At 38.4% G+C, this 27,808-nt stretch overlaps 1 protein-coding gene across 8 annotated transcripts in view; it reads right to left on the reverse strand.

Moving 5' to 3' along the window:
* FOXP2 (forkhead box P2) overlaps positions 1–27,808 on the reverse strand; it is a 445,011-nt gene that overhangs the window by 358,971 nt on the left and 58,232 nt on the right. For all 8 annotated transcript variants that reach the window (XM_055807415.1, XM_055807412.1, XM_055807411.1 and 5 more), the window contains exon 2: positions 15,809–15,955. The gene's annotated coding sequence lies outside the window, so the exon portion shown is untranslated. The remainder of the gene's footprint in view (positions 1–15,808; positions 15,956–27,808) is intronic.

Below are 27,808 nucleotides of genomic sequence, written 5' to 3' on the forward strand. Positions count from 1 at the left end.
CTCAAACATCTTTTTGAAAAGGTAAACAGACTTATCTCCTGAAATATTTCACTGCAAGGCAATTTTCAAGTTCTTAAATCACCTTCATAATTGTTTCTGGCACCATCTCTAATTTTCCAAAAGGTTTTTTTTTTGTTTTAGACGTGGCCACAAGAACCATAAGCTGAAATTCAGTCTTTTTCAGTATTACCAATTATTTTTTTTCAGTATTACCAATGTAATATAAAAAGATAAATTCACATCTTTGCTGACATTTGGTTCCCTGCACATCCCAGCACAGTTCTGTCTCTGTTGCATAGCATACTGTGTTTTCTCTCCTCAGAAGATCACATAAGTGAGATTTTTTTGTGATCAAGCAGTGTGCAAGCAAGTGTCAGCAGAATCTGGCAGTAACAAGGAAACTTAACTAGCTGGCCATCTTTTTGGAAAGGAGACAGCAAGACACAGGCTATCCAGAAATGTGTTGGGAACCATTTTTCAGTACAGAAACTGAGGAAAACACTCAAAGGAAAAAAAAAAAAAAAAAAAAAAAACAAAAAACAACATTTTAGATTCCACTTAAATCTTCAACCTTCAGCTCACTGGAAACATGAAAATTGAGGGTGGCTTGGTTGAAAGAAACCAGAATGTCACAGCACTCTCCAAACTATCAAGCTGCAACAAGGTCTTTTACCATCTCATACCAGCACATTCTTCATACAGTCCCTCTGCTGCCTTCTCCTCATCTCATCCAGGGCATGTGTTCTCTCTTTTCTTGCTTCTTCTTCTCCCTCTTCTTCCTCAGCTGCTGTCTTTCCATTGGCTGCTCAACACCTTAACTTAACCAGCCACAGCTGCACCTTGTCTACATCGGCCAACCCGCTGCCTCTGAAGCCAGCCCACAGTTGTATATTAACAATGCTAATTAACCCAGCTTCATTCCTCTACACCATAACATGAGAGAATTCTGATTTCTAAGGAAGAGAAGAAGAAAGGAGACTAGGAGAACAAAGTCAAGGGAGATTACAGAAAAGGACTTGGATAAATGATTTGGCAGCCATCATCCTGCAAAATAGAACTCAAAGGGAAGAAGAAGAAGTTCAAGAGAACTGGCAGGTCCACAAAGGAGTATAATTTAAGGTGTAAGAGCAAACTATGTAAATGTTAAAAAAACACTAAATCACAAACTCTTGAAGGACCTGCAACTTCAGGAGAGTACACGTGCATGAACACAAGTATGTAAGGGAGTAAAACGTGACCATACGGGGACATAGTCAGAAAAGCAAAACCAGAAAGTGAAATACAACTTCCAAAAAACCTGAATTAGTAGCAAAAAAGCATTTTTTAAGTTTCTTAAGAGTAAGAAGAAAATTCAAGGAAGAGTTGATCAGGCTATTTGCAGAAGATACAAAGACAAATACATTTTCCTTAGTCTTTGCTATAAAAGACAAATACAATCTGATAGCTAAAACTAGTGAGAAAAGGGATAAAAAATTAAGAGTAGAACAGGGAAAACAGATGAAGAGATACTTCAGTAAGTTAGATGCTGTCAGATCAGCCCAGACTAATCAAGATCATACTTAGGATAGGTAAGAACGTGATGTTGGCTTGTGCCATGAAGCCAGTTGAAGAATGCCAGACTCCAACGTCTCCAATGCCTGATTGCACTGAAATTTTGCTAACCTGTCATTTATAGCTACTTAAAACCAAATCAGTGAAATTATAAGAGTTTAAAATAATCTTTATTCTTAAAATTTATTTTTAACTCAAATCAGTCCAGTAAATAAGGTTTCTATCAATTATTCCCATGAACAGCCACATTGCATCAATAGATAGGACAGTTAACTGCAGTGCAAAGGACTCTAAAAGAATTAATTGAAATTCTCTCACACCCATTTTTCAGAACTTTTAGAGAATGGATGGAGTTCCAGAACAGCAAGAAGGCAAAAATCCAATGCCTGTCTTAAAAAGGTGAAAGAAGAGGACTTAAGGCATGACAGTCTTGTCCAATTAGTTTCAGTTCCAGAAATATTCTTGAGAAAAACAAAACCTAAAAGATTTTTTTCTTTTTTACAACAAGAAAATACATACTTAACAATATAGTTTTGTCATGAGCAAAACCTAGCAAGCCAATAAAATTTCTCCATCCACAGAAAAATAGTTTTTGAATGGGAAAGAAGCAGTGGGTGACATATAAAAAGAAGTTAATGACTCTTAATAAAAAGCTAAGGAAACAAATACTAATTTAAAATACTTTAAGGAAAAAAAAAATGTTTTCAAAAATTTGATGTAGAGACTAGTAATAAAAAAAGGATATTATGAATGAGGCTCAGCAGGGGACCATCCTGGTTTGGTGAACTGGGTATTTTTCTTTCATTACTTGGACAGTGAAGTGGTCATCCATATTGAAATAGTAATTTTAAAAATCTCAGATGACAGTAAATTTGAGAGAAAGACAGGAAAAACATTGGTCCTTCCTCCACAGGTTTTACCAAAAGTAACAGGAAATTAAATTTAATTAAAGATGTGCACACATAAACATACCTTTTAGTAGTTCTGAAGAATTCTTAATAACCATGAGTCAGTTCCGAAGCAGCTGAACTCACAATTACACCAACTTCAGTTTAGAATACATAATGATGTGATTGTATGGCATCAACACATTGCAACAATAGCTCAACCAGAGCACTGCACTTAGACCTATATTTTGAAGTATATCCCATTTTCTTCTTGTCTTCCTCTACCAGATTCTTTTCAAATCTGCATTAAACGATATGTAACAGAGAGCCACAGCCATAGCCTGGAAGATGTCAGATACTCAGTTCTGACCATCCCATCCTTTGAACGCTCTGTCCTACCAGTTCTTGGTGATTCTTGGTCGTAACTGCTGGGACGCAGCGAGCCAGCACTATCACCAGTATTAAATAACTGACAGCGTATTTCAGCTTGCTGGGATGTTATCAGTCAACTTTCTGGGGGCATGTGGCCATGTGGAAGACACTGCACTCATCCCCCTTAGGTAGCTGAATACAGGCTGGACGTTGCCTGCCCAGACATGAAGGCTTCAGGTTACCTTCACCCCCAACTCTTGTTCCTGTAGATGCCACTCCTCTTCTTCAACTGGCAAGCTGATTTTTTTGTGTAGGCAACACGATCAGTGAGGAGCCGTTATCACGGGGCACAGCAACTCATGGATCTTATGTTGCACAGACATTTTGGCCAGTACATCACCACGGAAGAGCAGGGCTCCTCTGCTGACGTTCTCCCTGCCAGAATGTAGTATCTGTGCCATAGGACCATCCCAGAGATAACTTAATGTTTTTCCCCATGGGATCACCAGACACAGCCCAGATGGCTGTTGTGGGTGCTGGGCCAAAGCAGCCTGCAGGAGCAGACACAACTGCCACAATTGTGCTATAGGAACCCAGCAATATCAATGCTTTATTAGAGGCCCATGAGAAAAATATGAGTTTGGACTGATGAGCTGATGCCTATTTATTTGAGGCAGCATAGAATACATTGATTACATGGTGACAATTTGCTTTTTATGCACTGAGAAACTTTATGGGTTTGGTTAATATAATAGCAAATAGAAAATACACTTTTAGGAATATACCTACAATTACGGAAGCACAGACACTTCAAAAACATTCTACGCATATACACTTCAGTGAAGAATTTAGGCGAGGTATCTCAGAATACAAGAGTAAATACATAAATTGATAGAATTTTGAAAAAGCAAGCTATTGAGACCGAGACATATATTATTATTCCTTATCACTGATGTAAAATATCAGCAAAACATCGAAAAGAAATTAAATAGCTTCCTATTTTCTTGCATACTGAATTAAAGATGCACTTCACCTTCTAAGATGAATTGTTTCCGTGCATTTCCACGATCTGATTCTATCCTGATCTTGATCTTCCTTATCAGGCCATACAGAACAAGTAGAAGAAGAAAAAACCATTTCCCAATGCATTGGTTGTCAAGGTATTACAACCTACTGCTTCTGGATTTCATATCCAACTGTTTCCTATACACCCTCCGTTGTTCTATCTTTGATGCATAGGTAGTGTGGTCAAATTAATGCTGCTATTGAAACCTAGAATTTTGCATTTCTCAAATGCAGCCCAAATATTGCACCTACAGTTTTGGTGGGGGGTTTTTTTGTTGTTTTGGGTGGGTTTTTTTTTCCATTTAATTTCCTAGGTTCCTTTTAGGGCAAAAAAAGGAAAAAGTCCTTAAGGCAATATAAGCACTTAATCCAACTCAAATACTAAAGAGGACATAACCTTTTAAATCATCTTAAATATTTACGATGCCATAAGCTCTTAAACTTCCTGGAATACTTAGCCTTCCTTAAAACCTCACAGTACTCAAAGTCCCTAGAGCAACATAAGCACCTAAACTGCTTCAAATCCTTCCAAAGGACACAACCTTTAAACCAACGTTCAGGGTCTAATTTTTAGGAATATTTTTGTTTCTTCAGGCACAATTCTGCCTGGTTTTGCCCACAAATCAGGCAGCTATATAAGTACTATTCACATGCTTCCCTTGACACAATACTTTCATCTGATGGAAGACACATGCACGGAAATGATGTAGAGCACCCTGCTACCCTGGGAAAGTCAACGCGGGTAACGGGAAGGATTCCCTCAGTCCTAAGCCCAGCCAGCATTCAACTTAACTGAAAGAAAAGTAACAGAAACACAAGAGAGTCACCAAAGCCTTCATAGCACCTTGTTCGGACCTTTAAGCAATGTCTCACAACGAACCAAGCCAAGTTCATAATATTTCACCATCAACTTGCAGTAGCAAATCAAGAAATTACAAAATTGACATCTGCAACAGCAGCAAATGCGATCTCTGGGTGGAACCCAGCAGTAAGTATTAAGAATAGAGCCAGTGTAAAAGCCACATTTGAGAAGTGATCAGTTAACACGTACGCAACCAGACACTACTTCAGGACTTTCAATTCTTCAGGATGGTGTCAACCCTCATTCATCTTCTAACCTGATTTATCTTTTTAACAACTGTGTGGTGAACTTCAGTCACTCTGTTTCCTTCCTGCATAACCCTTTCAGATAGGTCTGGAGTGAGCAGAAAAACTATTCAGAGTAAAGTAGTCTTACACACACAAGCTTGAGAGGCAAAGGTCCTTCTCCTTCCAGAATTTCCTGGTTCAGGCTTTCAGTGTTTCCTACAGGCCAGGAAGGGAATTTTCCGTGTTCCAGTCTAAAGAGTATCTCATTTTTTTATTCCAAGAGTGAGTGCAGCATTAAGTGAAACATTAGTGCCACAGACGCTCTCAAGCAATGGGGAAAAATTACAAATGATTGGGCTATTTTAATTTTGAAATTCACGAAACACAGTAAATTGTAAGTCAGTCACGTTGCCTGTCCTTCGGAAGTAAATAAAGGTAAAGCTGTCCACCTTCAGAGCACACTTAAAAACTCATATTTGCCAGACTTCTGCATGACAAGCAGTCACTGAATATATGCATCTGCAATTTTTTTATAAATTATTTTACATAAACCATAAGCTATTTCAATAGAAGTGTTTTATTTATCAATGAATGAAATATTTGAAATACACAGCTCAATGTTAGAAAAAATTACCGTTATGTTGATGTTTCAACATGTTGAAAATCTGAACGTTTGGGAATGCTCCTACAGCTATACGGCAAAGGCTTAAGAGGTTCGAAGAGTCCGTGTTTATGGTGGGCCTGGTGAGCAATTACAACATTGTACAAAACACTACAGAGTCCATTTTATCAATTTTTCCATTTTCTTTGTACCTTTACTGTCTTACCAATGAAATGCATCGATGTTCAAATATTTGATTACCTTACACTATAGTGGATGGTCTAATACTACTGGGATTAATGGGCATTTCATAACTATCTCCTTGTCATTCTAGTCTCACAACTGTTCTTTTTCTCTTTTTCCTTGGTCTATTTTATATATATTTACAAACTGCCAATTTCCTTACATCCCATGACACTCAGTTTCACCCATAAGCACAAAAAAAGGTGCAAAATTTTAAGCTATTTGAGTCAGTATGACTATTTTAAAAATAATGCAAATATACGTAGAATTTTAAATTATTAAACAGCAAGCTACAATAGACACACATATTGGCTTTTGAGTAATTCCTGAACATAGAATTTGGATTTTTACCTTTGGCATTTCATCTTACTGTTTCACAGTACGCTACCCAAGTAGCTATCTACTGACTCAGTTTGAAGAGCACGGGAACGGGTAAGTCATTAACTCAGCGCCGTAAGTAGTGTCATGGAAACAGAGTATTGGCTGATGGGCCACAAGCGAAGACTTTGATAACTAAGAGCTCATAAATCATGGTGAAGTGTCCAGTGAAGAACTACAGATATCAGCGTAGAGCAATCTCATTTACAAACACTGACTAGGACAGAAAAACACTAGAAATTTGCACAAGATTAGAAACCTGGGCAGAAAGCAGAGAGACTCCGTTTAGAGAAGCAAACTAAATCTTCATCTTACAAGCAATGAGAACAAGTGATGCCCTGTCCAGTGAACTACCTCATCAATATTGCTGCCATCATCAACACTCTTCACTATGTGCCATACTAAATTCAGCACCATGTCCACATACTTCCATGTGCGCACGCACGCGTGTGTGTATGTACACACACCCACCCCCCACACACATAATTTGTTAGAACACTGAAGATGACAGAGATTTACAATGAAAAAGTACTCAACTTTCAGCTTTCAGTATTAGCTTCCTTTTTTTTTTTTTCCTATTGATAAACAAGCACTAACTTCGCTATTGCTTCATTTATCATATAACCACAGAAAAGGGACTTGAAAAGGACAGCCCTCCACACAGGTCATCTAGTTCTCCTCTTTAACATATCTTTTTAAAGCTTCCCTTAGAAAAGTGAACAGAGAAGGTGAGATCAAAAATTCAAAACGTCACCCTTTAAATGACATTTTAAATGGAAATAGTCTAGATAAAAACAACTCCTGCTTCAATACAGTTTTAAATATACAAAATAAAAATAGTCCACTGTCATGTAAGTACATGTGAATATCTGAAAACATTTTTTAGTTCCAGAAGAGACCTCTACAGTTACAGATTCTAATCCACTATCTGAGCAGAAAGTGAAAATATTACATTACTCACAGATAAGAAAGGGTTTGGTTGTTTGGGGTTTTTTTTACAGGGTTATTTTTCTGACAAGGATCCCGGTGGCCTTATTTAACTGAGAAAATTAGTCTACTTTAGGAAATAGTGGAGCCAAACCAGAATGGCCTTGTACAGCAGGACAGCTGATGCCGAGCACTTTATACCCACACGACGTGCTTCAAGACACTATTTTGTACTACTGCATACTTTTTGATCCATTTCTGGAGTGCTTGCCCTTGTCCAGCTTTATAGTCAGGAGTGTTCTGAGGCAAGCTGGTTTATCCTGATACTTCGGAGGTGCAATCCTGATCTGAAGTTAAATACTTACAAGAGCTGCTACCAAAGCATCTTAATACTAAGATGGTAACCATTTTCTAGTCTAGGTATAAGACCACATCATTTTAGTTTTGTACAGAAGTTTTTAAATATTTCTTTTGCTGTGGCAATTTACATCTTTTGTCTCTTCAGACAACTATTTCCAGCCATATGCAGAGACTCAGCTTAACAAGCCAACTCCAGTATGGGAGCAACTCATTTCCAGACAATGAAGAGCTTTGGAATTTAGCTGTAAGGCTTCAAACCAAATTTCTCCAAAGACACAGGAGGTCTCAACTTCAAATTACCCAAAGGCTTCTTTTTCATCATGAATTTTAGAGGACTTTACAATAATGTATGCATGTTAGGGGATTTAGAACGATACACTTCAACATGCATGCACTAAATTATTGCAAAATCAATTAAAATGCATCTAGAAAAACTTGATCATAGTCACTGATTTTTGCAGCTGAAAAAAACAGAAGTACATCTTTTACTAACATATGGCTGGGGATTGCTCACTTGAGACTGCACAGTTTCAGACAGTTCATCTGGAGCCCATCTCCCCCATGTTCCACATTTTCATCAGAAACAAGAACTGAGAGATAATGACCTCTTGGGGGAAGGTTGATGACCTTGATTCTGCTCTCAATAACTGTCTCAGAAATCATTTATCGTATCTTGCAAAAATACAGGTATAAGTTGCACCGAGAATCAAAGTACCATTTAACTGCTCCACTGAAGAGCTTTCTCCCTAAAAGACCTGATGACAGATCATTTTTTCCCCTGAGTAAAGACACCAGCTAAAACTGCGATTCTTTCTCTGTCAGAGTAAAATTAGGGGAAGGAGGTGGAGAGAAAGGGGATCACATTTTAGTTTTATTCCACTGATGCTGCTGCCTGTCACTAAGAGATGAAGGGCTGAAATCCCATCAGTCTGGATTTACAGATCTGAGGATGAAGAATTAGTATTTTTGTGTTTTTGCAGAAAACTCCTTGATGTATAGCTCCATTATTGAATGTGAACAGCCGCAGTTTAAATTTCAAATGAGGTTCTATTAGCATAACCCATACTTTGTTTCTATTTAAAAATATGATTTTAGCCAAAATTGTGTCAGTTGAGAACCTACACGTTTTCATTTGTTGCTACAGATAAAGGAGAGAAGCAGTTTTACATTTCACTGCCGCAAAATATGAGGTCTAGAATAGCACAAACATTAAAGAATACCTCTAAGATACTACTGCTATCTCCTTCAACCAAAGGGACAAGAGGTGAGTGAATGGTCCATAGCAATGGTGCAGGAAAGGCCTTACACAGGCAGCAGTGCTGGTGGGGCAAACCCCAGTGTCGTTTACAGCTGTCTTTCCAAACCAATTTTCTAAAGAAGATTATTTAAAGACCCTTAAATTGCATTGTGGAGTAACTGTTTAATTAGCTTTGGTTTCCATCATGGATGTTTTCATCAAAATACGCTACACAACAGATGGTTTCTGCTCTTACTCTTTGCAACTACAGTGTTTGTGCAACTACTGTCTTGCCCTTGAAAAGCTGTTTGTGTTTAATGTATCTCATACCGATGGTGTTAACACATATAAATATGCTGGTTTTCTGACATATACATGTATCAGTATATCAGAACTCATGAAATTGTTACTCTACATGGCCAGGTTCCAACTGTACTGTGTTTGCATAGTGTTATCTGCTGTAATATTACAGAGCACTTCAAACTGTACAACAGCCAGGTGACAACAGTATTCATTCCAGGTATCTGAAGTTAACCCTTTTCATGCAAAGCAGTCAAAAACCTCATCTTCACTGTGGAGCACAGTCAAGATCCAGGCACGATCCCCACACAGCTTAGGGGACGAGGGCACGCACGTAACTCAATGGCAGAACCCAGAGACCCAGCAGCCCAAGCCGACCACCACTGCAAGCAGCCAGACCTTTTGGGACTGTTTTGGGGTTGGGATGGTTGTGCTGGACTTACTGTTTCCCTGTAGCAAGTCAATCCATTTCTGTATGCCTTGGCATCTCCATGTTGAAAGTATTCATCAGGATATGTATGACTGAAGCTTCCTGAATTACCTGTGTGCAGCAAAGGCATGGTGACCAACACAGAGCAAAAATGGTATGGTATTTCTGCAGTCAGCCCACCTGATGATTTAAGTACTCTCAGCAGGGTTCCACAGGGGGTTAGGGTTAGAGTGATACTTAATTCAATAATGTTTTCTATAAAGTTCTTTGAAATCCTCAGATGAAATGCAGTGTATTATTACTATTATATGTCATGACTTGTGCCCCAAATGATCTCACCATACTTTGTTAACTGTACACAAGAATCCCTTCGTTACCATTCAAGTGCTTCTACCTCTGAAACATAACGCTGTAGCTGTTTACCAACAGACAGCAACCCTATAAAAACTTTTACTGATCTTATATGAAGAATACTGTGTTCCATTACAAATGCATGTTTCATACCATTTCCAGTTCCTGAACAGCTCAATGCCAGGGCACCGCAACTTCATGCAGGAGGACACCAGAGTCTGTGAAATCATCATTTCAGAGAAGGGCATCTGCTTAGCTGGCATCTTTATTGAGTCTATCACACATCTCTCACTCCCTTATACCACAGGAAAGATAACTCATACCAAACTAATATGGCTGCATCTCTCACAAAGTAAAAAAATTAAGAAAATTGGCAGAATGGGCATAAGGTCCAATTAATCGATGCTGTCAACCAAGTATTCAGGAATCTAACCATCCAAAATCCACTAGAGATGAGAGCTTATATAGGCTGAAGAAATGAAGACATGCTATTAAAAACTTTTCCTTCTTCTCTTGCCTGCTTTGCAACTTGAGAAAAGATGCATAGCACACAGGTAGTTTTTTAAAAAAACTATCAATACATATTTATACTTCCTAAAAATGCCTGCAACAAACAAAACATCTTTCCCTTCCCCCCTATCTGAAACTCCACGTTGTCTTTAAAAAATTTTGAATCCACCAACCGTGCGATGGGAACTTGATTCGCTACCTACAACAGAATGGGACTGGCCACGTGGAAATTCCTATTATTAAGAAAAACCTCCTGATTTAGCTGCCCATGTTATGGGCAATTTTTGCTCTGTTAATTTTGATGTAGTCAATAATGACTTTCTTTACTGGATGTTCTTCAGGTTTCTATACTCAGATTCACTCACTGGACCCTGATATTCTCAGGCTGTTGGATATACTCAGTTTGACATCTCTAAGAGGGTCAGGGCAAAATGTCAATCATAAAACAAAATTTATAGTTTGATACAAATATACACAGTTCTTCACTACTCAAACATCCTCTGTTTAGTGGCACCTTGGCTGAACCACCCTTTTCATTTTCTCAAAACTAGGGTTCTTTTGGTGGATTTTTGTGATAATGCATAAAATGCCATTCAAAACTAAATATTCTTAAAAGTAGCAGAAGGATAGGAATATTACAAATTCAACTCAAATAAAGTCAGACAATTGTGAAAAAAAAAATCAAGCCTGTAAAACTTATATCAACCACAGAAAGAGCCAGATTGTCAGCTTCAGTGAAGTTCTGCGTATTTAGCAGTGAGAATCTTGGCCAGCGAGTACTGATATGACAGCATTTCTAAGGGAAATATTTTGTTCATGTTTATAGTACAAGGCTTACTGATACTGAGACACAAACACTGGTGAATGCTATTTTGTGCAAATATTATATATATATATATATACATATATATATGTAAAGAGAAAATACCTTAAAATTATTTTATTAACATGCGATTGCCTACCTTCTCTAAGCACTTTCCTTAGGCTATTATGCAAGTACTCTTAAAAAAAACACAAATCACTTCCTCAGGTCAAATGTAGATTTAGATTCCAGGAGTCAGGTATTCTCTGTAGTTTTATGCTATTATACATGCAGTTTGCGACTATGCAACACTTAACTCACCACATCTTAAATAACAATGAAAAGATGGAGACAAAATGAAAGATACATCCCAGCTGCAAAAAGTAATGTTCAAAACAAAATTAAAACAGAAGGAAAATTTGATAAACCCCAATGAGGTTAATCAATCAGCTCTAAGTGGAAGTACAGAAATAGTTTACCATAACGAACATGTGCATTTCTTCTACAATAGGACAAGTACAATATTGAGACCATCTCTGAAGTATATTCTACTGTTGTCCATTGTTTCATCACAGTGATGTTAAAAACACAAATGGAGTAAGTCTAGCCATCCAAGTTAGCAATTCAAATACATAGCAATTAGCCACAAAAAGACATCTAATAATAAGTTACACTACAAGTTCTGTGTCATACACCTGTTTTTTAACTAAAAGCAAACAGAAAAACCTTATGTTCCTTTTCATGTCTTTTAGACCTGTTCAACTACTTGATGGCAAGGAAGTGCTCCCCACATACAGCCCTTGCCTGGCAATACTGGAACCGAAGAAGGTGGTATGTTATCATCCTATGTTAGGTGATGTAGTTGCCATTACTCAAATATATGCAGCAGTTGATAGTACTAAAGAAATCTACGATACTTCAATACAAGTAGAAAGAAGCATTTCATCATAATCTCATCTAATCGAACACATTATCAATATTAGTTGATAGTAATCTTTTTCAAATTGGAAAGTAATCCAATTGCTTGCTTTTAAAAATTAGCTAAAAATGCATTTTCGTCTGTTGTATTAGCAACAATATTGTCTATTATTGCAAGCCATACTAAAGCAACTATGCTAGAATCTCATGATACATCCCTTTTGCTATCTTACTAGAAATTAGTAATGACATAAGAGTTGAAACATTTGTATTTCTCAAGCCACAGAAAAAATACAATAAAAAACCCCTCAAAATCTATTGACATTTCATAGGTAATACTAAAATGGCATTTGAAGAGTAATTTTTTAATGGTTACATACAATGGCTAAGCAAAATGGAAAATGTCCTTTTAATAAGCTCATAAGTATCAGCATAACCACAAAGAAATAATTTTTCAAAGAATTTTATTTACTCATGGGAAAGCAATATTTTGGCAATGTCAGTGGTAAAAATCCTGCCTCTTAAGTCTCACATAAAGTCACATGAGATGGAATTTATCTGCCTCAACATTTAACAGAAAAGTTAGATGTCTAAATTTGTGCTGGTCACCTTAGGCTTCTTTTATTGTCAGTCACAAGAAGCAGGCATCTCCAAAGGATGATTCCTCTCAAGACAGACATAAAAGGAGGCTCTGGGAATCCTCCCCTGGAAGCCTCCATCTCTCTTCACTGACTAAAGACGTCTAAAGTGACCAGCTCAGATTTACACCACCTATGTTTTACATGGCTAATGTCAGGAGAAATTAATCCCACTCTTGACATTCTTCTCAAAAAGTACATTGGAAAAGTAAGCGTCAGATGCAGAAAAAGAGAATTCTCAACTAGCATAAAAATCAAAATAGACTGTCCCAGAAAAATTAAAAAAACAAGACCCTTTTGTGAAAATAACAGGGGATCTGTGCATGCCATACAGTGTTTGATCTCCAAGCCAGGACAGACTCAATCATTTCTAGGAGCTTAAGAATATACAGAGAATATTTTCAGAATATGCTGACAAAGTAATATGCCTCTTCTGATTATGAGTAAGCAGCAATTTTCAAAAGCTTTGTAATTCACTGCAATAAGGATAGACGTTCAGAGGCATGGCAAAAGACCCCATTAAAGCTTCACTTTCAAATTTCAAGTCCTTGCTCAAAAGCGAATCAGAGAGTTCCTAGACCTTTTTTTAGAACATCTGGGGTTTTTTTCCATTTTCAGAAATGATACACCCATCTCACGGAAGCTTTTGCAAAGGCATGCAGCCTACAGCAAAACTGTGGACAGAAAATGTCTGCCAAACTAATAAAAGTTTGAAAATCAAGAAAACTGTCATTTGTGAAGAGAGAGTTCCTTTTTCCTAAGTATTTCAAAATACAAGGAAGCCCCTGATTCACACATTTGTAGAAGATGAAAGACTATATTGTTAAGTCTCACTGTAAATTTGCCCAGTTTTTACATGTTTACATTGGCATCCACTTGAATTATGGACCGTCCCAGAATGGCCATTTGCAAGTACCTGAAAACAGAGCTTATAATGAAATTGCTAGGCTGCTTCATAGGTCTCATTGACCTTTGACAAGACTTCAGGAAGACAGCTCTTTCTACAGTGGATTAATGGATCTCTTCTCCAAGGCTTTGTCCCTAGTTTTGTCTTTTTTTTTTTTTTTTTTTTTTTCTCCAAACAGGAAACAATACTAAAAATGTACCTTCCTTTCCATGGATCAAGTGAAAAAGATACTCGTTTTAAACATCTAAAACCCCCATCATGTGACTGTCCACATCACGTGAATTATGGTGTTAATTCATAGCTAAAAAATATTTTCACAGACTTCAATGTGATTTTCATAATTATATTCACAAGACTTTAAATATAATTTAACACATTTTAGAAAGCTCACAACTTCTGCCATCTCTCATCTTTAGCCAAAACTTAACTAAAAGCCTAAACTGAACAGCGAAATACATCAAAATAGGAAAAATTAAATTAATTAAAAAATTGAAATATAAAATAAAATAGCAGAATCTTGTCTGATTTTGCTTACCTATAAATATGCCCAGTATCATAGAACAGCTGAGGTTGGAAGGAACCTCAGGACAACATCTAGTCTAAACCCCTGCTCAAGCAGGGTTAGATGCAGCAGGCTGCTCGTCACTGTGTCCCGCTGGGTTCTGAGTATCTCCATGGATGGAGACTCTACAGCCTCTCTGGGCAATCTGATCCAGTGTTTGACCATCCCCATGGGAAAGAAGTTTTTTATATTCTGTTTAAATAGAATTTTCTGTATTCATTTTGTACCCATTGCTTCTTACTCTGTCACTGGGCACCAAGGAGAAAAGTCTGGCTCAATCTTCTTTACACCCTCCCATCAGGTATTTAATGTGAGAATGAAATGATATTCAGTATTTTACTGCTCAGGAGAGGCAAAGATCTTGTGACTAAATTAGTCCAACTGCTAATCATATGATATCACCCAACCCACACACGATGCTTGGTGCTATACAAAATCAGGCTAGCATTTTTAAGATTCAGAAATTACGTATGTATATATGAATTATACAGTACCATGCCAACACTATAAATTACTATAAGACACCTGCTTACTTGCTAGCCATTTGTGACCATTTGCTGGTTTTAGAGATTTGAATTTTAATTTATAAATGATATAAAGGACCCTGCACTACCACAGGGTGAAATGCACAACAAAACAATAGTCCCCACATTAGATAATAAGTAAGGGTACCTCACTCAAGTTTTTCCACTTTTATAAATGGCAGAGCACCAAAAATATCTACAAGGTCTGAGACTATAGCTCATCAAGGAATTTAAGCTGCAGAAACCAGCACAGCTGCCAAAAGAAGCTATCGTGCACTCCCCCATACTTTAGGCTGCAAATTCCCACCCCTATCACCCTTTGTACCAGTCGCAGCCCTCCAACAGCCATATGGGAGAAGACTGGGACAAACCCAGGTGAAAACAAAACTATACAAACAATTGGTTATTTTCAGCCAGATCCATTCTCCAAATTTATGAACAGCTACACATGCTGAGGGAGAAAAATATAGGGAGGGGAAAAGCAGCTGGCGCTACTTCTTACACAGACATGCCAGCTGAAAGGGTTGACAACACTTAGGTTAAAGCTAAGTGGTCAATGGAGAGGCACGAGCTACACTTTTATTATTATTCTTAATTTTTACCTGATATTTTTTATATATATATACACACACACATATATATACACATACATATATATATACATACATACATGCATAATAATTATTAAAATTACAATGCATAATACTGAATTCCCTAGCCGTTACTTTTAGGATGAGCTGGAGATGCCTCTGGAGATGCCTGCTTCTCTCCTGAGGCCCAACCTAGGATGACTAACAGAGATTCAGCTGCTTAGTTTCTATGTATCTAAATTAACTCAGATCTGGATGAGTTGAAAACGTCTGAAAAACAGGTATGTGACTATTACAGCACTTCATTCCCATCTACAACTGCCAATTCCCATTTACAATTCCCAATAGCAATCGCTACTTGGAAAAAAATAAAATGTAACATAGCTTACCATCACACAAACATAGGAGGAGTTTGTATTTTCTGTATGGTCCACAAATTTCTTCCTAAACTTATTCTACATCTACAAGCAACACGTTTCAGTGATGTGGCACTGTGTTCCTCCCACAGAGCACGTAAAGCCACAGCAGAAACAGCCACAGCCCCAGGTCGGTTATAAATCACTTACATTTCTTCGGAGTCACTTGGTCACCCTGCTGTACTGTCGGAAGGGATGGTCTTTTCCTTTTTGCTCAAACTGATCCTCCTTCCAGAAGTGTCTGTCACCTCTACTACAGATCAGGACAAAAGGTCCTTAACTTTCACTTGAAATTATCTAAGGGTAAGAAGAGAAAGGAATACAGTCAATGCAAGCATCCATATAGGTTTTTTTATACCGAGGTATTATAATCACCTCTTTGAAACACACTTCAGGGTCGTTCTTACACACATATACTGCACACCTTGGAAGAAATCCTACACATTTTACACCTTTCTTTCTTTCTTTCTTTGTATGAAACATGTCAAGTAGTCACTACTCCTAAATCAGTCATCTACTCCACTCCCAAGATTCATAATAAAAAGATTGTATTACTTTAAAAAGCGTAAGCATACAAATAAAAAGATAATTTCCTATCATTGACTATTTATTTTGCACCACAAAGAAATCTTGAATACTTTTGGCAGGGTTCCAGTAGGCAATCACAATCTGCTGAACACAGGTTCACTGGAAACTGTCCTGGCTACCCATTATTGATAAATATTCTGATCTGAATCTTCTATTAACCAAAACAGCTCTCTATTGCACCACATCTTACTGCTCAGAAAGTGAGACCTGGGGGTTATGATGGATAGCCCCATGAAAATTTAAAACTTACCATTCTATCAGAGTCAAAACCATAAACTGAATGTTTAAAATTACTAGGAAAGGAATAAAGAACAAAGCATAACACATCATTTGCCACCATATTAGTCCCCATCTTGAAAAGTATCCTCTGCTTTGGTGTCCAGCACAGAACACAACTCAACAGAATTAATCTGCAAAAAGGTTCAGAGAAGAAAATGTACATCATCAAAGGCTTAGAATGATTTCCATATGAGGAACACTTCAGTACGCCACAACTATGCAGACAAAAAGAAGCAACTTAAGGGAGGGCATGACAGAAGACTACAAAACCCTGAAGAAGATGGACAGATTGCTCAGACGTCATCTGTTTCCTATCCCTTGAACTCGGGAGCTGCCTAGTAGAACTCAAGGTCAAAAGAAAAAGCAGGAGTTTCTTCTCCACAAAATGGGTATACATAACTGTGGACTCCTTCCCAACGATGCTGTTGATGGAAGGAGTTTCCATGAGTCAAAAGGGAGAGTGGAGGCACCCTCAGAAGGGAGCCTTCACTGGAGACAGAGGTGAACTATTGGCCCGAACCAGGATGACCAGTCCTACCTTGTTGTATATTAATCTACGCTAGTGCTAATTCATCAAATTCTTATATCCATTTACACCAATATATTAACCGCACGAGAACCAGAATGACTGCATTAGGTACACAGGGAGTCCAGTCTTACTTGCATTTGAAGTATAGGCTATATCCTTTTGAACTGCAAAGTGAATTCCCGTGGTTCTCTGGACGTTACTACATGCTTAAGAAATCTGACTGTCTTTTCCAAAATAGCGTCACCACAGGACAAAAAAAGATAATCAAATGAGGTAGCAAAGTCTTACTGTAAAGCAGCAGTAGCCTTCCTCTCCCCGGTCCACAGTCCCAAAGCAGTCAGGGCAGAAGGCTACAAAGCAGCGTTCTGCTTCTCAAGTTCTTTACTGGTCTCATGTGTTTGAGTCTGTAACTTCATCCATGTGTTCCAACTCAGTTCAGCACTTATATAAATGCAGGTCAGCATCTCCATGTCCCAAATTTCATCTCAAAGTAAACCTTAAAAATCATAACACTCTCTATTCCAATATCTTCTCTTTTGCTTTAATCTCTAGGATACAGCAGTGTTTCTGATTTATTTTGGGTAAGTTTAGATCAATTAAAATTCCTTCAGGGAAGCCTTCTGAACCAGCAGAAAGTGAATGACTGTCATCAGGAACAAACACTTTTTGCTGTCATGGACTGGCATGTCACTTTTCAGCAAAAACTATGTTAATTAATTCCATCCACACCTAGCAGGTGTACCAAAGGAATATAGCCAGTCCTTTTTGCTGTCTTGCTAGACACAGATCTTTGTGTCTGTGAACTGAGTATCCCTATATGGAGACTTATGCATTGGCACATTATACGAAGAGCAGCCTGTACTAGCACAAAAAAACATAACAGGACAAAAATAACTTTGTTCAGACATCAGTATGCACCAAAATCCCTTTTGCAAGATGCACAAATTAATACCCTAATGTTTCCCCCCCAAAAATCAGAAATTTTCCACTACATCTACGCACAGACCTATTAATTAACATTCTTTTTAGACTCGATGGTGAGGAATTTGAATTACTGATACTTTTTTTGGTCAGCTTGATATATCGGATCAAAGTATATTTACTGTTCTATCTATTCCCCCTCATCACTTCTACACTCCGCAAAAGAAGAGGCTGCTATGATGTTTGCTGCTCTGTTTGCTTCTGCAGCTCAAATGGCTACACTGAGGATGAAAGAAAATTCACTGTACAGCATGCTAATGATCAAAGAGCCGTGTCCTACTGGCCTATAGCAACATTCTGGGCCACGGCTCCCTTTGACCATTTGTCCAACTTCTCTGTTTAGAATGTAAAATCTTAGGGGTAGGAATATAACCCATTCAGCTCAAAAGGAATCCAAGTTCTGTTTGATATCCCGCATGTCACTGTGATACTGACTATAAATAAGAGCAAGCTGTAGCAAACAAGAACTGAATGTCTTAGAATTTGTCTATGAGCAAAGACAAGCTTCTCACAAAATTGCAAAATTCAGAGACTGGACTCCAAGTATACTACAGCAGGTAAAATACTACTGCAGGATAAACCCTTTACAAACAATTTGATACTAGTAATAACAACAGTTCAGAATTAACATTGCCACTACTTCGATGTTGAGCAAGGACACCACAAGAACAGGTATTAGAGGACAGCTACCTACTGGCTGCCAAATAAAAAGCGGTGAATGTCACTCTTGCCACACGTGGCTTCAAGTTACGATTTAAAACTTCACAAAATCTTCCCATGAATGTGATCTTGGCGCTCTCACACAAGTGCACATGAAGGGGGAAAGGTTGATACACAATCACCTCAGCTAAAAGCGCTGGGAATCAACTCACCCCCAAAATTGTGTAAACTAAGAATGCTTTCTTTTCAACCACCTGTCATATATTCCCATCCAAAGGTTAAACGAGCGTTCATGCCTGCTTTAAAAATTAAATCCAAATATTCCAGAATTCAATTATACCCCTGATGGAAATCCACTCATATCAAAGATGTATGAAGAAATTTTTACATGAAGAATTCCTTAGCTTACGGTTTTTATTTCTGAAACAGCACACTGATACAAGTAACCTATAAAATTAAAGACACAAACATATTCCAGAGTACACATATACTAATATGGGCTATTAATAGCTATGCCTGTGTGCAAGCTCCCACCATTTCCATAAGTTACCTAAGACACAAAGTAAAAACTACACATTGTAACATGATCTTATTTACATTAGTGTTATGGGAATTTTTTTGGCAATTCATAAAGCCACAGCTGCATTACAAAGACATCCCAAATAAGCATTAATAAAATAATTTATCTCATGGTTGCCACTTATTTTTAGAATATATTACAGAAGAATGCATTAGAGAAAAAGTATTTGAGGAGGACTACACAAGCAAGTTTCTCAATTGTTTTAGGATTATGCGTCTTATTTACCAAAAACGGAAGAGCTCAGGTCCCTGACTAAATATGCTATAAATTCCGTTTCTGTACGTAAGTATCCTATTAATTTTACTTTCAATACCTATAGCCAATTGGGTGAAACTAAGTAGAAGACTAGAACAGGATTTGGCCTGAAATCACCACCTATAAACAATCAAGGACCGGATTGGAGTTTTGGTTCAAGATTGAGTAATATTTACTCTCGTATGTAACTGTACAGTCAGTCTAATGTAGCATTACAATCATGTGTCTTTAGTTCTGTGTTTACCAGAAAGCCTTTACCCAGAAATCTTACCTCACAAAAACAATCACTGCTTGGCTAGTAAATGCTGAAACTTCTGTTATGGAAGAGACATTAAAATAGGGCAACAAAAGACACAAATATACTTGTGCAAAAATCCCTCCCAGCTGATCCCTGGTATCATTGTCCTAATCTGAAGACAACACAACGAGTAAACAAGGGATCAATGATGATGCAAATAATTAAAATGTTATCCTGCAAACCACTCTGAATGTTGTTAAACTGAATTAAGCTGTTTGGTTTGTCTGCAATTTAAGGAAGTTTATTATGCTATGATCAAAAAGTCAGTATTTCAGAAAACAGCAGAGCTGGCACGACTTCCCTTCTCCTACATTAAAAAAAAAAAAGAAAAAAAAAAAAGAGAGAAAGGCAAGACAAATTATCTATCCACAGATAAAACGGTCTTTCTACTACTAGAACCCATGTATTGGTGCCATTAAGATAACCGATGACCTTCCCTATACTTTGATATAAATCTCCTGCAGGGCCTGAAAACACCTGCTAAAATTTGTAATATTTTCAAATCTAGTCCTCTCGTCACCTGTGTGCTGAACTCTTTTGGATCAACTCATTAAATGTTAGAGAAATACTCCTTATTTCTCTTGCAATTTATTCAATTTTTTAAAGAAAAAAAAAAAAAACCACCAAAAAACAAACAAACCACCAACATATTGACCAGAAACACAAATTTAAAGAGGACAGACCGGCATAAAACCAAAGGTAAGATCCATCTTTGAATAATCCCTTGCACAGCTAGCTGTCTGCTATCCAAAGTAAATGCCATGTACGAGAGAGATGATAGAAGACAGGCTAACTAGCAATCTAGAAAAAATAAAAGTAAAAATCTATCCGGCAATCTGCCAACAAAGATATACTGCTGGATTTGGGTCAATCACATGGAATGGTTGGTAAGTTGTTATCAGACCAACACACAAGCTCGGGGAGGTTAAACAGGTAGTGGTATGCTGGCATAGCACTTCTTGCAGCAAGTATGCCTGGGAATATTTTTCTCCAGCAATCCCCAGTGGGAAGAGTGCCGTCGCCTTTCTCCGATATTCCTCCCAGCTCCGTCTGCCCTTCTCTTTCCAACACGAGATGGCCGTTCAACATAGGGACACACAGCAGGATCTGAAGATACAAGCGCTGTGTTGGTTCAGTATGATTCCGGACATGCAGCATCACACACAATTCAGTCAGGGCTCTGCAATTGACACCAGCACTGACATGACAATAGCAAGAATTTCAGATTTTTTTTTTTAATCCACCTCATTTCTAAATGCTTTTGATCCCTGTCCCCTGAGAGATCACTCATTAACACACCTCACAGAGCTGCAGCGCTCCTAGATGGGGGAGGGGGTGGGGTGGGGTGGGAGGGAGTGCAAAAGGCTCCTGTAGAGGGAAAGATGTGAGGAATTCCGTAAAACTTCATTCAGTTTTTCATTTTTTTCTTGCCCCCTCAAATTCTCCTTTTCCTCTGTCACCCACTCTCCCTTTTGCTGAAAATGCTGTCTCCTCCTGCAGCCCTGGGAGGAACACATCATGCGTGTGGAGCCAGAGGGACAGAGGCAGGAGAGGCGAGCACTCGGTGACAGCCGGGATGCCTCCTTGTCACCCTAGGCAATGCCGGGACACGGGAAGGGCTTAGACAGGATGGAGAGAGGGTCAGCAATGCTGAAGCCAAAGGTACAAGGGCAGGAAGTCTGAAAAACAGACTCTGATTGACAAAACCGGGGAGACCGTGCCAGGCTAGACAGTAGGAGCATATGCTTATTTGAGGGAATGATTTAAATTGTTATAAAAAAGAAGGAAGACCTAATCTAAAAATGTGAACACCACTGTGCCTGAAGGGATCTTGTGGAGCGACCTGTTTGCTCCTGGGAGTTGTAAGCAGGACGATATCCTTGAGACATCTTCAAATCCAAAATGTCCCTTCTGAACTTTGGCAGACTGGGATGGAATTAAATGTTCAGCTAGGCTGTGGAGTTTTCTATGAGAGTTTGATTTATTTTATTGTCATCATTATATGGGCTGGTATGTACTTATTTCGCAAAGCGATGCAAGACACCTTTTTGAGTAACTGCTATTTGTGCTCTTTGGTTCATTTCACACACACAGAGCATACAACGCCCTGGGGTGAAGGCAAGTTTTCCAGAGAGGCTGCAGTAGCACAATGACTTCAGCCTCTTTAAGCTGGGGCTGAAGCAGCCCTACCTTCCCTCATCTTTCTCCTCAGCTCCAGCTGTAGACTCCCATTCTTTCCTTGTGCTGGCTTGGACATTTGTGCAACTGCAAGGTGAGACAGATCAGGGAGTTCAGTTATTTGAAAACAGTCTTGCAAAACAAGTGATCTTCTTTTGGCCAAACTGGGACATCCCTGCCAGGGCAAGAGAGGAGTGCGAAGATCTGGCCAGGATAAAGGTGGGACCACCTAATCGTAACGCAGCTTGGCTTGCACTGATGAGGAAGCTCATCTTGTGCGTCTTGGTGTGTAGAATGATGAACACTTCTTCCAGCGGCAGAGGCAGCTACAGCACCACTTGCCCCTTCTTCCCAGCACTGGACACTGAGATGTGCCAAGGCAACTGTGCATGGAGCTACATGGTCAGCCATGCCAGGGAACTACATTAAAAGTAACGTGACAAAATAAAAGCTGTTTTCAACCTTACAGAGTCCAACTTGCAAACCCGCAAACCACTGTATGAGCATCTTTAGATGCATGGCAATGAGGAGAAGGAACCAAAAGATGCTTAAGCTAGTGCTACTGAAGAAGCATTCCTCGCCCCATGATGTCATTAGCGTACAGACTCCAGCAGTCAAAAAGCTATCGGCTATCGCCGCAGCCATCATCCCCAGCTGCCTTCCCCTCTGTTCCTCTCCAGCCCAGGAAGACGCGCTACAAAGAAGTGCAAAGACCCACCCTACACATGAGATGGAAGCGCAGACCTCGGGGCACAGGTGTGGGCTCTGCCACAAGGACAGGCTGCAGAAGGGCAGCAAGGGCTGCAGCATTAGAACGCAGCAGCTGCCCGTTTCGATTTACACGTCTGAGGGAAATGGGCCCCATTATTAGAGTGTGTGTACACCAGTCTCGTGTACTTCACCAGATTAGTGTTATATCTGTGAATATCTATGTTATATCTAGTGTTATAGGTATGTGCATGGTTGTGATCGATTCTCTGAATAGCCCATTGTCAGTATTTATATTATAAAGTGAAATGTAAATCGAAGTAAAAGGCTGCTTTTTGGTCTTAAGATTAACTATTTTTAAAAAAAATTCCAAAAGGAGAGCCTACATTCCACTTTACATCACTCATAATTTTAATCATTTTTGGTTTGTATAATATATTTATCACATTTTTTCCAGATGACGTGGCTGTACTTTAGATAAAAATATATAACTTAAATATACATTGTCTACATTATTTAGAGCGCATATGAAATCAATTGCAGTCCATCATTCTACTAAACTATTGTCCACCTTTCAATAGTTTAATAGATACACGAGAGTAATCATTAAATGAAACCTTAATATGAACTATCAGTTTGTAAATAGAGCAGCAAAGTACAGTATGACTGAATTCACAATTCAAGAAATTCTATTTTTTATATTAAGTAATACTAGGTTTGCTTACATATTCATTTTTTCCACAATAAAATAATAATAAAAAAAACAACAACACAACACCAAACAAAAAAAAAACCAGTTAAAGAGAAAACGGGGAAATACCTTATCTGCATTTCTCTTGCAATTCCATTTGGACAACAGTATTTCCTAAACGTAGCCTATTCACTGCTGGATATGTAATTACCTTCAGTTCATAGTCTAGACATTAATGCTTTCGTAGTATTTAAGACTCCTTGTAACATGCTTGCTGCTTTAAGTAAGCAAGGCTAAATCTTGACCAGATAAATTAGCAAAGAATGCAATAAAAGCTGCAATAAAAGAACTTTATCCTCCAAACCTTCAAGTTGCTGCTAAATGAGATTTCTTTGAAATGCAGATCAGTCGAACTAGATTAGTGAATTTTAGCTCCTGTCAACATCATAACAAAATACAAATACAATTGTTCACTGGCCTTATCTCCATGCTTCCATCTGCTGCCTTGTTATTTACTTTCCTTGATTTACTATGCAGATCTAAATAAGACACATCAAGGAGGGCTTACAACACAATGGCTTCTTAAGCTTTACATCAAGGTATTTGAAACTGAAGCCCTGAAAGGGCTGCCATCAAAGACATATCTCTAATGAACTTCCATATCAGAGAAGGTTTGGTATTTAATACTGCTGTGAAAAGAAAAAGCTACAAATCAGAATGGCCTATGAAGGAAAATGTCTGCAAATCTTGATGAGATTAGCACCTACCAGAATTAATATCCCAATAAAAATGATATCTGGTTCCTTGAAGAGTTAAACTTCCAACCTTTACAAAAATAATGCCTAGTGTCACAATGGGAAAACTCAGCTGACAAGGTCGAAAGGTCAGGGCGGTATTTTTTTTTTTCTCCACAAAATGTTCAAAAAGCATTTTTGCTAGTGGCTTGATTAAGATACTGTTGACAAACTAGCCTTGGAATGAAACAATTAACACAGACGAGAGCGCAACTATGGTACTTTCCGCAACAGCAGAATTTTACAGTATCTTCAAAAAAATTAGCAACAACTTCATGGCAAAACAACATAATCTAAAATGACAGCATGCAACGTTTGTTCATCAATTTTACTATTTCTCTTTCTCCCCCACAGCAATCTACAGCAGTGCAGGATAAAATCTTCTGTCAGTTTGCTTAAAAAAACAATCCGTAAGTGCCATTTCTATTACATGCCATGGCCCTGCTCGCAACATGCAATAAATGAAGAAGTTTCTTCCTCATGATTTAAACTCTCTCCATATACACATGATAAATAACTACAAACAGCTTAAAAGTTTCCACAACCCATGCATAACCTTGTGCACTAAACCGTCAGCTCCCGCAGCATGCTCCCATCTGACAGGAATTTTTTTTGCTAGGCACCAAAGTACATAAACAAATGATACTTTTCTTTCTTAAGAAAGCATTTCAATCATTTATGTTCTTCTATAGCAAGGGAAGATCCCACAAGCATGTTCCATACCGTGGATCAATCAGCTCCAAACCGAAGTAGACATGTTGTATGCTCCAGTGCCTGGAAATGATGCTGCAGGCTTACCAGATGATAAAAACGGAGGTATGCAGTGTAGGGGAGCCCCACATGGCACCCGCTAGCTTCTGGGCATGTCAAACTTCACAAGTACCCTACAGTCAATGACAGCAAACACCTTCCCTTTTCTTCTCGCCTCCAAACATACACTTGCTTTTCTACCCTCCTTCCAAATTACAGGCAGTCTTCCAGAAACAAAGCCCCCAAACAGAAGCAGCATCCCATGGCTATACGGCAGAAACCACAGTTGGCTTTTTTGCTAGATTTCATTTCGTACAGGCTGTGTTCCAGGCTTACTTACAGCCACGAGAGACCACTACCTTTCCTTGTTTAATGAAATGACAAAACAACAGATTTGCATATGTAGAAGCAGGTGCTCTAACAGGTTTGACTACTTTGACCTAAAGCATGTAAAAAAGATTTATCAGCAACAGCTGTCCCTAAGGTACTGGGGCTCTGACGGACAGTCAAAACTTTACCATCTGCACTGCCGTGTGTTAAAAATGACAATCTGAATTAAAAGCTGGTCAACAAATCTCGTATAACTAATGCTTTCCGTATCCCCATCCATATGTTGAATTCCCAAGATACACAACACTTGGATTATCTATTATAAATACCAGTCTTTAAATAAAATAAGACAATCTAAGAAGACGTGAAAAGTAAGTCTGTGTGAGTTGCTACTTATTCATGAAACAAGCATTTAAATAATACTTTGAATGTACATAGGTTTGAAATGCTTCATCAATTTCACATCATGATATAAACGTCTACTCTTTTTAAAGCAGCATTGTATCTCTTTTCAGAATTAAGAAATAGCTATAAATATTTATGTGGGCTAATTTCAGCATTTACAGTGCTACATAATTTTTTAGCTTGTGGATTATTAACCAACACAATTTTTGTTTAGCATAACTTCTCTGAAGCATTTCTAGAATGCCTGGACAAAAAACCTGGTTGGTAGCAATACATTTCAGAGCATCTCTGTGTTCTCTGCACAATGAAGGTGTCACATGCAAGTGAGGCTCACAGTTTACGTTCTAATTTTTTTCCATATGAAGAGGAACTGTGTTTTTTTCTCCCAGACCAGAGGAAGGAACCTGAGAGTCTGAATATGACCCCTTGGTGAACACAGTGACTTGTTCTGGAGCTATGCTAGCAGAAGGTAGCACCATATGCCCCAAGCCCCAACTTGGATGCTCTTTCTACAGTCTAATGTGCTTGTCAGAAGATGTTAAAATCACGGATTTATTTTCTCTGGATATGTTTTATTATTGTACAAAGTAAAAATAAAGGATAATACAATTATTATGACTTTATAGACTAGCATCGAAAACATATTTCCACTGGTTTAAACTGCAAGACCTTTTCTTCTTGGTGAACAGTTTCTGAGGTGTTTCACGATACAGAAATCTTGTGCCTGATATCAATCAGACCTATTCTAACTCTTACTGATTACAAACTAAGTACATTCTAAACTTTAGCATTAATAATTTTCCTTCTCATACAAGTGTGGAAGCTCTTTACCTGAAAATGAATGAAAATTACTGATCTTTGCTACACCAGATTTCTCTGAATTTTAAAGGGTTTTTTTAACAAAATATTCAGAACACCATAGATCTTACAACTGTAATCCAGGCAGGAAAATTACTAAAATAAGAAAAAAATAATCCATGGAGTGCATACTGGAAGCAAATTTAAAATAACAGAAAATGTGCTTCACGTTTCTAACGATAATTTTAAACGTGGTGGCACATGTAAATTCATTCACTTTGTGTTTTGTTCTTTAGTTTTCAGAAGAAGGAGAAAAATTTTATTCTTAAGAAGAAATATATATATACATACGCATGTATATATTTACAGCCCCTGCTGAGAGACAGGAGGTACTTTTTCCTCAGTGAATAATGAAACTATCTTGTAGAATTTTGCGAGATTCAAGTGATCTTTCAAACAGTTACAATTTCTTGCAAAAACAATGTAGATTTTAAAAAAGAAATACAATTTATTTACTCACTAGGTTGTAACTGTCTGTTGAGAGCTATAGTGATCTCCTCAAGAGCATAAATATTTAGACAAATTTTAAAATGTGTATTATATACTTGACAGAACGTATTTACATGACAGCTCAGAGCTTAAGCAATCTGATCAGAAATACTTCCCCTATAAAACAAAGTCAAGTTAGGAAAAAAAAGCAGATCAGCCATGTAAAGAGGCTTGAGATTAAAAACATAACCATTTAGAAACAGATTAGCCATTTAAGTGTTTGCGTCAAAACTGTGATAACCTTCATCCTGCTTCCCGATTCACTGGATCCTATGTATGAGTTTATGAAAACCGAAGATGAGCCGCATACGGCATTAACTCTGTGTCTCCTTTTACTAAGCCCTTTAATTGCCTGCTCGTTATCTGCTGCCTTCCGCTCCCCCAGGTGCCGTGTCCCTGGCGGGCAGAGACGCCTCGGTGTGGGGGGGTGCCTGTCCCACCCCACCGCCCAGGGAAGGGCATTGGCTGGGGCAGGACATCACCCCTCTCCTGCCTGACAGAAAGCTGGAAGCTGGTTCCCTGCACAACACTGCTGAGGTGATGTCCAAGAGCGACAGAGATGGAAAAAGGGTGGAAACAAGCCTTACACACCTTGTTGGCACTTAGGGGCGAGGGAAGATACCTGCCACCTCCCTGAAGCCCAGTACAGCTCTCCCCAAGGAGACCTACGGCTCTTTATCTTGGCGGTATTTAAAGGAATTACCTATTTTGGGGATCAGATACCACGTCTCTGGGTTTGGCTCACGAAGCCGTAACACATACATTCATCGGGCCCAG

This window comes from Falco peregrinus, chromosome 6 (assembly GCF_023634155.1).
Source record: "Falco peregrinus isolate bFalPer1 chromosome 6, bFalPer1.pri, whole genome shotgun sequence".
Taxonomy (NCBI): Eukaryota; Metazoa; Chordata; class Aves; order Falconiformes; family Falconidae; genus Falco; species Falco peregrinus.